Below are 16,854 nucleotides of genomic sequence, written 5' to 3' on the forward strand. Positions count from 1 at the left end.
TCTTAAAATGGTTGTTATGAATGATTGGCATCCCTTTGAAATGATTCCTATCTATCGATTGAGTTATACTTTTACGTCTTCATCTCTCTGCACTCGTCTTCATGTTTGTACATAGAATTGGTAAAGATTTTCCTACTGGGCTTGTAGCTCAATCTAATCTTTCTTTTCAGGTTCAAATGCTGGTTAATAGCTCGCATGCATTGTATGCTTAGAAGTGAAAGACTTTTCGGAGGATATTTGTACTGAGTTACTTAATCATCTTTGTAATTGACTTTCTTTTGATAAAGATGGGTTTGTAACTATTCATTTTTAGAAATTTCCTTTTGAGTAAACAGTTTGTAACTTAACAACTTGTTCGTACTTGTTTTAAGCTTATTTGGGCCGGAGTGCCAATGTTGTATTTCCTTAAAATTGGGGACTTGTTTGTAAAATTAAACAGGTGGGGACTCTTTTGGGATATTACTAATGATATGCGATGACCATTTTATTGAAACGGAATATTTATTTATGTTGAAAATCGAGGGCGTGACATTTCAGGTGAGAGAGGGCTTAGATAAGTCCCTCACGATGGCGAGTGGAGTTGACAAGCAAATCCCAAATAAACATTTTGGCTTGAGTCTATTCGAGTTGTTGCTCTATCATTCCTTTGGTGTTTTTCTCCGGATGGGAAGGTTCTTTGGTTGGTGGAGCAAAGGGTTGGAAAAGACTTTTGGTTGGTGTGGAAGGCACTTTGGTTGGTGGAGCTACAGGGTTGGAGGATTCTCCGATCTTAAAGTTAGGGGATTGGTAAACACAACCACTTCTTGTCAAATGATCAATCTGGAGGAATTTCTATTCGTCACTCCATAAATCAATTGCTGCTTTACACTTGTAGCCAATGGTAGTTCCTTAGAGATTCTCCGCCAAATCAGCAATGACCAAGTCCTCCCAAAGATCTTCGGGTTGCCATTTCTCAGCTTCCATTACTACTCGGTTCACTATCCATTCTTCATTTCCCACTTGCATGTTGACCACTTCAGAATCTACCCATGGGTTTTGCCTAGTCTCTGCCTCCCATAAGAATGGCTGTGGTTTATCCTCCCATAAGTTCATGAGGGATTCAGATTGTAGCATGGAAACATTGACATCCTTAGGGAAGGTAACTGATGGCTCTGATTTTGCTTCATCCATAATATAGTCTAATGGGTCAAACTCGTTGCTTGCCACTTCTTCCTCCCTTGGTTCTGGATTCCATGGATTGAGGTTCACATCATTGTACAAATTATCAATGACGTAGTCATTGAAATAGTAGAAATCTGGGCAAAGTGGAGTAAGTTCCGGCCATTCAAAAGTGATCCCTTTAGGTTGGTAACCCTTGGTATACATCATAGGCAAAGAGAACATGTTGATAGGATCATCCCTCTCTCGGAGTTGGTATGCATTCGGGACTGGATCCTATTCCCATTCAGGAGCCACCTGAGGAATCTCATAGTTCTCATTCTGGTTTTCAAACATCATGTATAGGGAGAGTCCGTCTAGAGGATTAGCCTAAATGTTATCCCAATCAGTTTACCATGCAGGTTCAAATGGTAGCTCAACAGCTCTTTGGAAGTTGGTAGCTTCAAATTCTTCCCAATCAGAAATCAGATTTCCCCACATATCTTCCCATTTTCGAAGAAAGCAAAGGGCAATTTCCTCGGGGATCTTGACAATAGGTTTTGGTTCGGTATCGGAAATGATGAAAAGGGTAGGGTCAAAGTCTTGAGAGGTTGAGTGATTTGTGAGGTTGATTTGGTTAATGCGGAAGGTATTACTATGTTGTGGCAAAGGATTTGAGATGGTGCTTGGCTTGTTTGGTGGGGGAGCTTCAACAACCTTATTGTCGATGAGGTTTTAAATCTCATGACGAGGGCGGATACAGTTATCTGTGGTATGTCCAGGCATTTGGTGGTAGCCACAGTAGACATTGTGGTTGAGGTTTGGTGGAAGAGTTTGTGGTGGTGGGAGTACTTTTAGAACCCCAAACTCAATAAGCTTTTTGAGCAGGGTGGATCTAGGGGTGCTGGATTGGGTGAAGGTTCAGTTCTGGGTTTTTGGCCTTTCAGAGATTTGGTTTATTTCTGCCGGTTTAGCAGAAGAGGTTACAGCTTGATTGGCATTTCCAAAAAGGACATTGCTGTTTCCGGAGTATGCCATTTTATTCTTTGAACTTGATTCTTTCTTTTCCAAGGTACCATCCCTCAAGCTTCCTCCACGACCAGCCTAGAGTCATAGAAGGTTTCAAAGTTCAGAGCTACCTAAGAGAGAACCATATATGGTGCAAAGGAACTTGGCAAGTTCTTGGTTATGATTCGGATTTGTTCCTTCAGGTCTAGCTTATTCTGCATCTGTGCGGCTTTAGCTCTCCAATGCTTCACATAGTCGGCGAAGCTTTCCTTGTCACCCATCTTGGTACTTTCTAGCTCACTCGTGGTCATTTTTAGGTCCATATTGAAATCATACTGGGCAACAAAAGCTGTCCCAATGTCCTCCCAAGTCCTCTTCTTGGATGGTTCAAGGGTAAGAAACTATTGTAGTGCTGGTCCAGATAGAGACTCATGAAACAACTGTGCCATGGCTTCCTTTTCAATCCCTCGCATGGTGAGAGATCCAACATATCCCTAAAGGTGAGCCTTGGGATCAATAGTGCCATCAAACTTTGCAAAATCTATGCCTTTGAACTTTTCCGGCAGTTTAGTATTTGGGAACAAGCATCGCTTGCTCATGTCTATCTCCCCTTTCCCAAGTCTTTCTATTTTCTGAACAGACTCTTCCAACTTACTGATTTTGGCAATGCGGGCAGCTAGGTTAGGATCCACAATTAGTGTTTCCTCTTTAGGTTGTTCAGATTGTGGGGTATGCCTAGTCTGTAGCTTATCACTGATCTCTTGCATGGTCTCCATCATCATGAGCATTTCTTTTTGCATTGTAGTGACAAAAGCCTTAAGTTGAGCATCAACATTGGTAATGGACTGCTTGAGATGGGCATCCAGATTTGCCTAATTTTCATCCATCCTTTTGCTCTGTTTTTGCTTGGTCAACCATTAATAAAGGATCCTCGGGTGGTATTGCTACTAGTGGTTCTTGGAATGTTTCTGTCGACGACTGCCCTTCCTGCAGTACCTCAACCTCAAACAACTGAGTTTCTTCCACAGTGTCTGTGAGAACTAGTCTTCGGAGCAGACGAAAGCAATTGGGTACAACCTCTTTTTGCAGTCGACCAATATTTCAGAACCGGCAATAAAGTAAAAAGGAGCGACTCAAAATTGATCATGAAAGATCGCCCTACCATCTACATGCCTCCTAGAAAGCTAAACCTAGGGCCTACCGTGATTCAAATTTCACTTAAAGGCATTTGTACATAAGATTTTCGATAATCCGGGTAGGTACTGTCAGGCAGGTTTAATTCCGCCGATCGAGGGAACCAGAACCAACCTCCTTACCTTGACCATCCGAGACAAAGCAATATGATTACGGGAATCCGGATACGCGCACTTTTAAGGTTAGTTCTAGACCAAGGGAGTTGTTTGGGCACGGCAAACACCGGAGCTATCTCAAACTCCATGGATTTACAGTCTCTTAGACTGACCAGAGAAAAAGGTTTTATTATTTTTAGATTGCAACAATCCTCAAAGTTTTTTTTTTTCGAGTGCATCCTTTGTTAGAACGACAGATTTCAACAGATGTCAAAATAAACCAAGTATTCAACTAATCTTTATTCAAAGTTTCAACTTTAAACTTGAAATAACTTAGAAAGGAAGACGTGATACCACGACCAAGGGTGCCATCAACCAGAATGGTGTAAATGGCATGGTATCACAGCATAGCTTCTAAATTATTCCTTGTATTCCGTTGAATTTTCGATTAAGCATTAGTCAAAGGCTTAATAAATTCTGATTTCCCAAGGTCTCATTATTCTAAGGACTCATGAAGTTTAGACAATGTACACCAAGGTGTACGACTCTTCATCGAGTGTTTGCATATTTTCAAAAACAATGAGAACGAAGCGCTCTAGCGGAGTCCTATTCTCTAGCCTACATGAATACGATGATGAATGGATGACATGTATGTACAAAAGAAATATGCACGCAAACAGGATATATCACATAAGTCCAAACCACAGGTCTTTGTCCTAGTTTGGATGGTTCTACGGTTATGTACAAGTGCAGAAGGCCGGTTTTGGTTTAAAGGGGTTCCCAAGACTAGAGCCAAGATGTACATCCCATCATCAAGTGTATTGCGAGACAATGGTTGAACAGCACGATGGCTCATCACGGTCGAGGGTTGCTAGGTATCCTGGGAGAGCTTGTCACCGGCGAGCCGGGCCAGGTTGCCAAAATACATTAGCGGAGCTGTGCGGTGCAAAGTGTACAGGATAAAAGTTTAATATTCCAAAAGATATTTGAAAATTCCCCTTTGAAAATGCCTTTCAAGCTTGGCCCTCTTAATTATTCAGTTCTTTGAAAAATAAAAGTAAATTCCAAAGTTTTGAATAACCATTTCTCCCCAGCAGAGTCGCCACTATAGGCTCCCCAACTGGTGCGCCCGCGAGAGTCGCCACCCGAATTTTTGAGATGGATGATCCGAGAAACCGAGGGTTTGATTTGAAAAGAAGGCTTTTGACCTAGCGACAACGTTGAGATTTTGGGTCCGAGAGCCACGTTACGAATGGGGAAGGTTTTGTTGAAAAGCACCCCATTCGCCCAATTGGAATTGGTCTCTACTTGACATTTTCAAAAGGGAAACTTTTGAAATATCTTTTGGAAGATTAAACTTTTAATAAGCAAATAAGGGAAAGGGACATGGGATTAAATATATCACATTGGCATGTCTATGGTGCTTGTAGTACAGAGGATGATAAATGGATGATGTGTAGGAATAAAAATGATACGATGACAACAAACTGCCTTGATCACAAATTATACCACGCGGCGTATCATATTACCACGCGCGGTTTTCTAATAAGCCGTGCAGTATAATAGCTTGCTGTCAGTCCATCATTATTACTTAGATCTTCGCATGGTACTAGCTACATCATACGATGTTCTTCAAAGCATCGCACGGTGTGGCCTCCCTCTTATTTCATAATGACTTTAGATTTTCAAATTGAAGCAAACTATGAACCCAGACATCTTTCTTATTGTTTTTGATGAAAAACAATTTATGAGAAAACCTTTTTGATGCACTTGATGGTGATCATAAAACCCTTTCAATAAGCCAAAAGCATGATTTTCGGATATAATTTCATTCAGAAATACACCTGAATCAATATCTAAGCAATATTAGCAGACCCAAGAGCGAATGGATATGATTAAGACAGTCAAAGCAAATAACTGTATACATTAAAACGTGGTGAGTCGTGCCACACTAAAGCGTACGGTGTACTATTTCATCGCACAATTTAGTGGGTCCAGCACAGTAGCTGGTTTTAGTTTCTGAAAATAGTTTTTAAGTCGACACTTAACAAAACAAGTCAAGTGTGACTGCAAAAAGTCTCCTTAGGGCTAAGGCTAAGCTTGGCCCAAGGAAACTTGCCTTTACCTTCAGTTTTGAGCTTGAACGAGGATGGATGAGTGTAGATGGTTTTGGAGCTTGGAGTTCGGAGTATTGGAGTTTTAGAGTGGTGGAGTTCCAAAGCCAGCAGTGTACTAAGCTTTGGAAGTGAGGGGGGGATGGAATGTTTTTAGAGAGATATAGAACGTCAAGAGAATATTAGAATAGCTTCTCAAGACTTGGAGATAATTGATGTCAGGGTTGGGATTCAAGAATCAAGGGCCCTTTTCCTCTAAGAGGAGGGGTGTATTTATAGGCAAGAGCCAATGATTATCAATGCAAATGGGGGAGACATCTTCTAGGCCGGCTAGAAGTGTATTTTCTGCCAAGTCGTTTTCTAGCTATGGCTCAAGTGAGCGTGGCCGAAAGCCTTCTAGCCAGTCAGAACTTTTCCTAGAAATGTCGTGCGGTGTACCTCATGACCTCGTGCGATGTAACAAGTTTTATTATACCATGCGATGTAGAGGTGTCCCGTGCGGAATTACAGGCTCACTCCTGGCTCTTGGACTTTCTCTAGGTTTTTGGGTTTCGCTGGGCTTTTGGGTTTTGTTGTTATTTTGGGTTGTGGGAGTCCACAGTCAAGCTCTTGAAGGTATTGTTTCATTTATTTCATCATTGGGGATTTTAAAGAACCTTAGAGGTCCGGATTGGGGTGTCCACAGGCTCCTTTGGAGTGTTTTTCCATCTTCAAATTTGGAAGGAACAATGTCCATGCCTATCTTGGTCTCTATGAATTCATTGCTTTCTAGGGCTGTAAAATGAACCAATTTATTCGACATTTAAACTTGGAAACTAATATTGGCACTCAAAAAATTGATGCAGGCACTCTAAAATCAATGTAATTCCAAAGCCACTTTTCATTATTTTTTGGAGTGCCTCCATCAATTTTTGGAGTGCCAATATCATTTCCCTTAAACTTTCATGTAAAACATAGACAAGCTACTAGTTAGCTTGGTTCGACTCGTTTGCACTCTCTATTGTTTTGGTTATTATGCCTGTCACTATTTTCCCATTATATGTTTTCTAACGTGATTTGTAATTAGCCTGATTATACGCGTTTAGTTTTTATTACTAAACAACGTAATGATAATTTTGAAAATTTCCTCTCTCTTTTTTTTTCGTTTAGTTCAGAAAACAACCAGACAAATTTGGGCTAGGCAGACTTTTGAAGTCTTATGGACTTTATACGATCGATCAGTGCAATTTTAAAATTTCGAGCATTTTGGAGAGTCTACCATTAGGGCCATTAACTTCCGTATCCCTACTTTTGAGCATTTTCTATGACAATTGCTATGAACTTTTTTCTGGTCAAGTAATTGCTATGAACTTAAAAACTCTATGGTTTATAATTCAAGATATTAACAATTCTGCCGAGCCAAAAAAAGAAAAAACAATTCCACAAGGGATGGAGCTGGGATTTGGATTGGGGGGCCAAATTAGAGAGGAGAATCTTTTGTGTTATAATTTTTGTGAAATTGCTTCGGTTCTTATACCATAAAACATTTATATAAAGTCGAAAATAACAACTCGAGATATTGTCAATACGCGCACTAATGACACATTACATCATAGTGCAATAATAAACTACGATGAGTGCATACTGAACGTCATAATCTTGACTGAGTAAATTGGTGTATATATTGAGATTACGGGTAAAAACGTTAGCATTATTTTCAGTATATGTGAAAAAAGCTGTTAGTAAAAATTTAGTACTGTGAACTGTTAGTAATTTATTTTAATCAACGGGTATTTGTAATCTTAACGTGGGGAGATTAATAAGTATTTAATATCATGGAGCTCGTAATATAATTGAGATAAGGACGGGAGTGCAATTATCATTCTGTAGTGGGGTGAATTATAATTTGTAAAATAAGAAATACTCCCTCCGTCCCTTTTTAAGTGTCTTGCTTCGTAACTCTAACTTATTAAAAAGACATCATTATTACACCTTTCACATCAACTTTTTCCTCCACTTTCCTTACTTACCCATCATCATTACACTTTTACTCACTAACTTTTCAAAATAAAATCTACTTTTAGGGACAAAATAGACAATACACCAACTTTTACCCCCCTAACTTTACAAAATGGACACTTATTAAGGGACAGCCAAAAATGAAATACTGGACACAAAAAAAGGGACGGAGGGAGTAGAATCTTGGTAGATTAGGTTTTCTTATTTACACTGGGAGCCCAGACTTATTACTCCTTAGGTCCCTATCGCAGCCCTATATATACATGTTATGCTCTCCAGGTCAGATTGACGTTTTTCTATTATTCAAGAAATAGAGGCAGGCTTAGAGAGAGCAAATAGATTCCGAAAGAGTCCACACTCGGTTCGTGTTCTAGATATGCAGGAAATACGATAGAAGATTGTAAGGTACGGTCGAGCAGTATTTGTGGTTTATAGCAAGACATGCTATAACAAATTCAACCAGCGTTCGTGTCGCAAGAAGTTGAGGTAGAACCCTAATTCCGCTTTGTAGGGCTTTACAATTTTTGTTGTCTAATCTGTACGCATCATTACTGGGTTTTGGAGATTCAGTTTCCCAATAGTGGTATCAGAGCAGGCTGTAATCACGTGTATGGATTAAACATGCCATGTTGTCTGTAGGTTATAGAGGGTAGAACGTAGAACTGTGCTAATTCTTGTTTGCAGCATTCTTACCTAGCTATTATGGTCACATTATTTTTTGTTGATTTTGTGTGATTGGATCCCATGATAATTTTTTCATGGTTATTGTTATTTATTGGGTACCACGATTACTTTTCGTGATTGTAATAATTAACGTACCATGTGTTATTTATTAGGTGCCACAATTATTTTTCGTGGTTGTAATAATTAACGTAGCATGTGAACTCCAATGGAGGCATAAGATCGATGTATGTATGTTTCTTCGATTTTAATAGCATTCGACGGTTATTCAGAGATCGAAGATGGTAGATACAAAAGATACAAGTTGTTTGGCTTGTAACAATTTTTTTTCAGAATCGTAGAGTCTGAATGCAGGGCTATTTCGACCCAGTAAACGTTGGAATTAGAACAACTGTTCTTCACAAAAGTTGTAGATAATTGAATTTCAAATCCAACCCAATTTGAATCAATTTAATTGGAAGTTGGATGAGGAAGATATGGTTAAAATACTGAAGGCTGTGCAATTTACGCGGAAATATGTCAAATCCGAATTTTCTTGCCTAAGCACGGTTGGATTTTGGTTTCCTTGATTGATTCAAAGTATCTTAGTCTTCCACACAAGTATAGCTGAAGGATTTCAAGTTTGGAAGAATTGCTTAAGGATTTCAAGTTTGGAAGCACTCCTTATTGCTTAAGGATTTCAAGTTTGGAAGGATTCCTTGTTGTTCAAGGATTGCATCTTTGACCATAATGGCTGGATTCTTTTATCTTGTGTTTCTTTATTATTTGTATTTTCATATTGTTTGCATATGTGATAGTTTACCATATTGAGACAACATGATAATATTTGATCTTTGACCTAGATCACGTTTTTTGCAAACTCAAAAATTTGATAACCCTCACAAATTTTTAAATAACTAAGTGGAAGAGGGAGTTTATTTTTATAAATCCCATGGTCTCCATTACTAGTATGTAGATGATGTAATTAATTATGTGTGATGGTTTTAGAATCTCCCCCCCCATCGGGCAAAATTAATTATGGCCTCATCGGTACAAACTTCCTTAAAGGATATGTCTATGATAATTGTTGTGTGACTTACTTCACCATCTGAGGCAATTCATAACGGAACATTGGGTCATGGGACTAGGTAATGGTATACACTTAGCTGTAAATAATAGTAGTAACATCACCATCTGAGTCACTATTATTATTTATAGGACCAAAGCTATATTGGCTATTTAATTTTGCTTGGCATGGTATAGTGTCTAGATAGTAAAATTAAAAGGTTGTGCCTATCTAGACGAATGATAAAGAGTAGAAGACTTCCCATCGAGGCATGCTCTTCACGGTGTGTAGGGTTGCCAATATTTTTCTTTTTAACATATGGTTGAGGGAACCAATATTGAAATGAAATTCAAGTTTTTATTGCCCTCATAATTGTTGTTATGTGATTCTCAGATTCAAAAATGGGCTCTTTCAATCCACTTGTCATTATTCTCAAAGAAAATAAATGTACTGGATCGAATTATATTGACTGAAAAAGGAACTTGGATATTGTGTTAACTGCTGAGGGGCACAAATTTGTGTTGTCTGAGGTGTGCCCTCCTAGACCTGATGAGAATGCCACAGAATAGGAACCAAAATTTTATAAAAATTGATGAGTATCACCCATGTTGAAGGACCCCGATTTGGGATCATGTTCTGAAGATGATAGCTCTTCTTAATGAACTAGAGATCCTTGGAGCTGAAATTGACGGGGAAACCCAAATCAATTTCGTTCTTAACTCACTGCAGTCTGAGAGTTTTAAGCAATTTCGCCTGACTTATTCTATGAACAAAATGCATTTAATTTTGGCGAAACTTCTTAAGAAACTCCATGCAGTTGAGGGTCTTGTGGGTGTGAAAAAACCATCTGTATCAGTGGCAGAAAAGGATTCTACTTTTATGTCGAAAGACAAGAAGAAGCAGAACAAGTCTTAGAAGAAGGTTATGGAGCTAGTTAGAGCCCCTCAGGATGGAGTGAAAAAGCCTAAGGGCAAGTGTTTTCACTGCAAGCAGCGAGAACACTGGAAGAAGTAATGTCTATTCTATCTCAATAAAATGAATAATCAAGATAGATCTTTTTGCTAGTCGTTGAATCATGTTTAGTGGTGTTATCTACCAGTACCTGGTGTGTAGATATGGGAACCACTAATCATGTTTGCAATTTGTTGCATAGGTTCCAGGAAATCAGAAGACTCAGTGATGGACAGATTTATCTGCACATGGGTAATGCTACGAGAGTGGCAACAATTGTTGTAGGAAATGTTATTTTAAATTTTAGTAACAATAAGAGTTTAATTTTGAGAGATTGTCTTTATGTTTTCACACTTAGAAGAAACTTGTTTTCAGTTTATAAGTTGATTAAAGATGGATATTTGGTTTATTTTAGTAACTTTGTGGTTATGAAGTTAAATAAACGTTTTATCTATTCTGGTTTATTGGTGGATAATCTCTACTTTATTAATCCTATAATTTCCTATAGTGCAACTGCATGAATTAATGAATAACACTAATGATATGTCATGTAAGAGAAATGAGCCTTCTAAATTGAACCAAACGTATCTTTGGCACTTACGTCTTGGTCATATTAATCGGAATAGGATTTCTAGACTAGTTAGAGATGGACCTTTAGGTTCATTAGAAGTTAAGAAACTTCCAGTCTGTGAATCTTGTTTGGAAGGTAAGATGACCAAAAGGCCTTTTTCAGCAAAAGGATATAGAGCCAAAGAGCTGTTGGAATTGGTTCACTCTGATTGTGTGTGGGCCTATGAATGTCCAAGCTAGAGGTGGTTTTGAGTACTTTGTCACTTTTATTGACCATTACTCAAGGTATGGATACATTTATTTAATGCGCCGTAAGTCCGAATGCTTTGAGAAATTCAGGGAGTATAGGGCGGAAATGGATAAGCATCTGGGTAAATGTCTCAAGACACTACGATCTGATCGTGGTGGCGAATATCTCTTTGGAGAGTTTAAGGACTACTTGTCAGCTGAAGGGATTTGTAATGCCCCCAATTTCGGGTACGTTAAATAGACAAATTTATTGCAACTTCAAAATAGAGTATGGCTCTTTATTACATCACAACCTCCGTAAGAGTACTTTCATTACAGAAGGGAAGGGAAACTAAGGTTTCTAACTATAGCTCTGCCTGTTCTTCCATCTCAGCCAGCTCTTCGGCTCCAAAAGCCTCCAAGATGTACAGCTCACCCTGTTCATCTACAAAGTCTGACACATTATACCAGCGTCGCCACCGATATAATATGTCAGGGTCACCAAAGGTAACACCATGAGCTACAAAAGCTCAATAGAATAACCCATACCCACTAACCCTTAACTTACAAGCAGTAGATCATAATACTAACGATTTCCATATAATACATGCATATTTGACAAAACCGTTCACAATGACACATCCACATTCGCTAATCAACTATCGTTTGTGTCCATGGTTTTCCGAGTATCTCATACACGACTCGTCATGGACCGTGTCACCATTTTCCATTTTTCCTTTTCCATATCATCATTTCCAAAATTGTTTTTACACACCCAACCTCGGTTTCGCCCTCTGGGTTCCCGAGTATCCACACAATGGTTCCGCCGCTCCGGTTTCCCATTGGTACACAAAATTTGCATTGGCTCCTCTCCACGGATAACCAAGCCATACCTCGGTTCTGCCGCTCCGGGTTCCCGAGGATCCTCACCATGGTTTCGCCGCTTCGGGTTCCCATGGGAACGCACACAACCTCACAATGGTTCCGCTGCTCCGGGTTCCCATTGGCACACAAAATCATTGAATTTGGCATTGGCTCCTCTCCACGGATAACCAATCCACAGTTTAAAACCCTCGGTTCCGCCGCTCAAGGTTCCCGAGTATCTCACAATGGTTCCGCCGCTCCGGGTTCCCATTGGGTTTTCGAAAAACACACCCACACAATGGCTACTAAGTCCGGCCATTATGTAGTTTCAAAAATATTTTATCCAAGTCAAAACACACCTTTTCTTTAACCACACCCTAGGTGTCATGTTTTTACTTTCTCGTTTTCCGTGTCTCGTTTTCATGCATTGACTCCGCGGTAGGACTTTTCACAAAAGTAATCATAAATCATTCATTGTAATCTTGAAACTAAACTAGCAAGATCATCCAACTTAATATTATACCACAAGTAATACAAGCAATTCATGTAAGCATGCTCATGACCATTTTAAAGATCAAAATACGAATACTTCTAAACAAGCGATAAGTTTCTATCTTTCAAAAATCCATTCTTTCCTCTTTGTGGAAAGTTCAAAACAACATATGTTTATAAAGAGTAAAGACATTCTACTTTTTAACATATGGTTCTATATGTAGAGTTAAGGGAACAAGGTATTCTACATTCCTTCTTGGCGGTAGTGGCGACTACGGAAAGTAAGTTGACGATCGGGCGCAGTAACTTCCTACAGTATGCTTCTGGAAGTTTCGAAAGAAAAGGTTTCTCTCGAAACTTTATCTTGACTAAACTACTTGAACTTTTTGGATCGAAAAGGGGTTTTAGGATGAGTTTCTTGAAGAACTTAGGAAGAACTTCAAGAATGCTCAAGAACAAGAAAAATAAAGTAAGAACAATAATCTTTTTCTAGAGAGAGAAGTTGCTAGGTGAAGGTGTGAGTTGAATGCTTGGACAAGGGTGCTATTTATAGCAAAAGTCTTGGCTATTACCCAAGGAATAAAATTTTCCGTAGCAATTATTGTCCAATGGGTAAAGATTTTTCCTATTAAACTATTCAATTAAACACATGTGTACTTTGGAATAAATTAAGTATACATATATATATATATATATATATATATATATATATAAGTAAGTCCAAGTACACAAATATATATATATATATATTAGTATGTACCATGCAATCTATGTAGATCCTAAGTATCCAATAAAAAATTATAAGGTCAAAATCCCTTATTAAAATAATCTAAATTAGCACATGTGTCTTATTAAAATATTAAATTAAGTACTTTAGGAAATTTAGGCTTTAATATAATATGATATATATATGTACCCATGTCCACATATTCAAATATATAAGTAGGTACCAAGGATCCAATAAAAAATTATAAGATCAAAACCCCTTATTAAAATAATCCAATTTGGCACATGTTTTCCTATTATAATAATGGATTTTGTACCAAGAGAATCCTAGGGTATTTTATTATAAAGTACACACATATATATTTATACAAATATAACATCACATGGGAAATCTAGGAAATGATTATTAAATAAAACCCTAGTACTTACTAATTCTATTATCCAATGGGTAATAATTTTCCTAGCGGTTATTGACCAATGGATAAAAGGGTGAGGTACTATATACACTAGAATAATACCATATGTCCTTTAGGCATGTGTATATATACCTATATATAACTATATATGTGTACTTAACAATCTAGCATAGATATCTTCTTAATGGAAAGTCTATTGTTCAATGGATAAAAGTTTTCCTAACTTTTATGGTCCAATGGGTAAAGGTTAAAGGTCCAAAGGGTTCCACTAGGGTTTGAAAGGTTCAAAAAGGCTCAAGGAGGTTCAAAAGGCTCATCTAGGGTCAGGAGAAAGTAACTAGATGAATTGGTAGTTAGGTCCCTCTAACTAATTGATTAGAATCTAACTATACTTGCCAAGTAGAATCTCTAGCCAAGAAATATAATTTTAAAAGACTAAAATTCTAATTATGATAGATTTTTAGAAATACAAAAGGAATTTTTGGAAGCAAATCCAAGTATTAAAATAAAATTCAAATTTTTAACGAAATTTTTACTTACTAAAAATCAGGGTTGTTACAGGATTACATCCCAGTTGTCAGCTACAAGTATGCCACAATAAAATGGTGTAGCAGAGAGAAGGAATAGGACTCTTATGGATATGGTCAGATCATTGATGAGTTATTCAGATTTAGCAATTTCGTATTAGGGACTTGCACTAGAAACAAAAGCGTACATTCTTAACTTGGTACCATCTAAGTCAGTACCATCTACACCCATAGAACTGTGGACTGGGCGCAAATCTAGTCTGCAGCATGTTCGGGTTAGGGGTAGTCTCGCAGAAGTGCTGAATGGGGACACAGATAAATTGGAATCGAGGACAGAAGTTTGCTTGTTTGTGGGGTACCCTAGAGGAACGAAAGGTGGACTATTTTATAGTCCTACGGATAAGAAGGTCATTGTTAGCCCTAATGCCCGGTTCTTAGAAGAGGACTATGTAATAGAACAATAGTATAGGAAGATTGTTAGCCCAGAAGCAAGATTGTTCTAAAGAAATTGAGAGAAGAGGGACCGATAAAGACTTCTTCAACACCAATAGTATAGGAGGTTACACTGCAAGAAAGAGTTGTTGACACACCGGTACCTCAATATCGTAGTGGGAGGGTTGTTGTCCCACACAATCGGTATACGTTCTTGGGAGAATCTTATGATACGATCCCTGAAGAACAACATGCTGAACCCTGCAATTATAATGAGGAACTAAAAGATAAAGATGTAGAATTTTGACAAAAGGCTATGAAATCAGAGATGGAGTCTATGTACTCTAATCAGGTCTGGGATCTTGTAGAACCACCTGAAGGGATTATACCCATAGGGAATGTATCTAGATAATGGAACTGGATAGATTCATAGCAAAGGGTCAAGAGCACATGTTATGTAAGCTTGAGGAGCCTATTCATGGACTCAAGCAAGCATCTAAATCTTGGAACATCCGTTTTGATCAACCAATCAAGTTTTTTTGGTTTTGATCAATGTCCGGATGAGTCATGTGTGTACAAGAAGCGCAATGGAAAAGTGGCGGTGTTCATGGTACTATATGTAGATGATATTCTGCTAGTCAAAAATGATGTGGAAATGTTGTCTTCGGTAAATGTGTGACTATCTAGCCAGTTCGATATGAAGGACTTGGGGGAAGCCGGTCGCATCCTTGAGATTAAGCTTATGTGAGATCGCAAGTATAGGATGTTGGGCTTATCATAAGCTACTTATATCGATGAGATCCTTGCTTGTTTTAGCATGCAGGATTCCAAGAAAGGTTCCTCCATTTTTAGACATGGAATCAACCTATCCAAGGATCAGTGTCGTAAGACACCTGAGGAGATGGAGAAGATGAAGGCAGTTCCTTATGCCTTGGCAGTAAGAAACCTCATGTATGCTATGATGTGTACTAGACCTGATATTTGCTTTGTTGTTAGCATGGTTAGTAGATTTCAGTGTAATTCAGGGTAAGAGCATTGGACTGTAGTGAAACATATACTCAAGTATCTAAAAAAAAATAGAGATCATATGTTGGTGTTCTAGTCAGATGGTCTGGTACCTCATGGGTACACAGACTCAAACTTTATGTCAGATAGGAATTCCAGAAAGTCTACCTCGGGATATGTGTTTACCTTAGGACGTGGAGCCATAAGTTGAAGGAGTATCAAGCAATCGTGCATTGATTGATTCCACCATGGAGGCTGAGTATGTGGTAGCTTTTTAAGCAGCCAAAGAGGCCGTTTGGCTTAGAAACTTCTTGATGGATCTAGAAATGATTCCTTTAGTGCAATTAGCTATTACATCAATTGTGACAATAGTGGTGGAACTTGCTAACTCTAAAGAGCCATTGACTCATAAGAAGGAAAATACGTCTAGCGTAAGTATCACCTGATTCGATAGATCGTTCAGTGAGGTGATGTAGCTGTGTCCAAGATCGCATTAGTAAACAACCTACCAGATTCTTTTATGTACAGCTTACAGGCTAAGACTTTTAACAGTCACGGAGAGGGAATGTGAGTGAGATGCGTGCCAGCATGACTTTGAGTCTGAGTGGGAGTATGTTAGGAGGTTATGTAAAAGTTATGATTTTATATGATGAATTAATATTGTTATGTATTAATTAATTTTATCCCTTTTTGATGAGAATCTTTTATGGGCAATGTTTGCATAATATTATTGTATGTTGAGCATGTGTGTCTTTTATTTTATAAAGTAGATGGTCTGGTGTGTAGAGTTCGGCTTACATACAGAAGATCAGATCATCAGTTCTTGTGAAATATAAGATATGGTTCACAGTTTTAGATGGAACTGGACACACCATCGGTAGGACTGTAGTACAATGTTTAGTAGGTCTGTATTGACTACAAGGAACGGTCTAGTTCTAACTCATTGTGCTAGTACACTTTGTGTGTATTGAACGAGACCGCATTGAGGTAATTGTCTTTATACTAACTTTATAAGACAATTGAAACTTCATGGTTATTATGAATGCTTATGCTCTTAATCCAAAAATAATTATTAAAGGTGTATATTTAATGTTGTTGACTTTGATTCATTAAAGAGTGAGATCTTTATATGGTCAATAGTCTCGGTGAGTTGGGTAGCAACATTATATATATGTCAACTATTAATTATTGATGGAATCCACGTCCCAGTAGGGATTGATGATACCCGTTGAGTAAGTTTATAAGTTCCGATTATGTCAAACCCTGTAGGTGGATATTTGTATCCGATATATCGAATAAGTTAAGTGGATAGTTTTAACTTAAGATGTTGATTGAGTAGGAGATTGTTAGTAATTTATTTTAATCCACGGA

This window comes from Rhododendron vialii, chromosome 11a, assembly GCF_030253575.1.
Source record: "Rhododendron vialii isolate Sample 1 chromosome 11a, ASM3025357v1".
Taxonomy (NCBI): domain Eukaryota; kingdom Viridiplantae; phylum Streptophyta; class Magnoliopsida; order Ericales; family Ericaceae; genus Rhododendron; species Rhododendron vialii.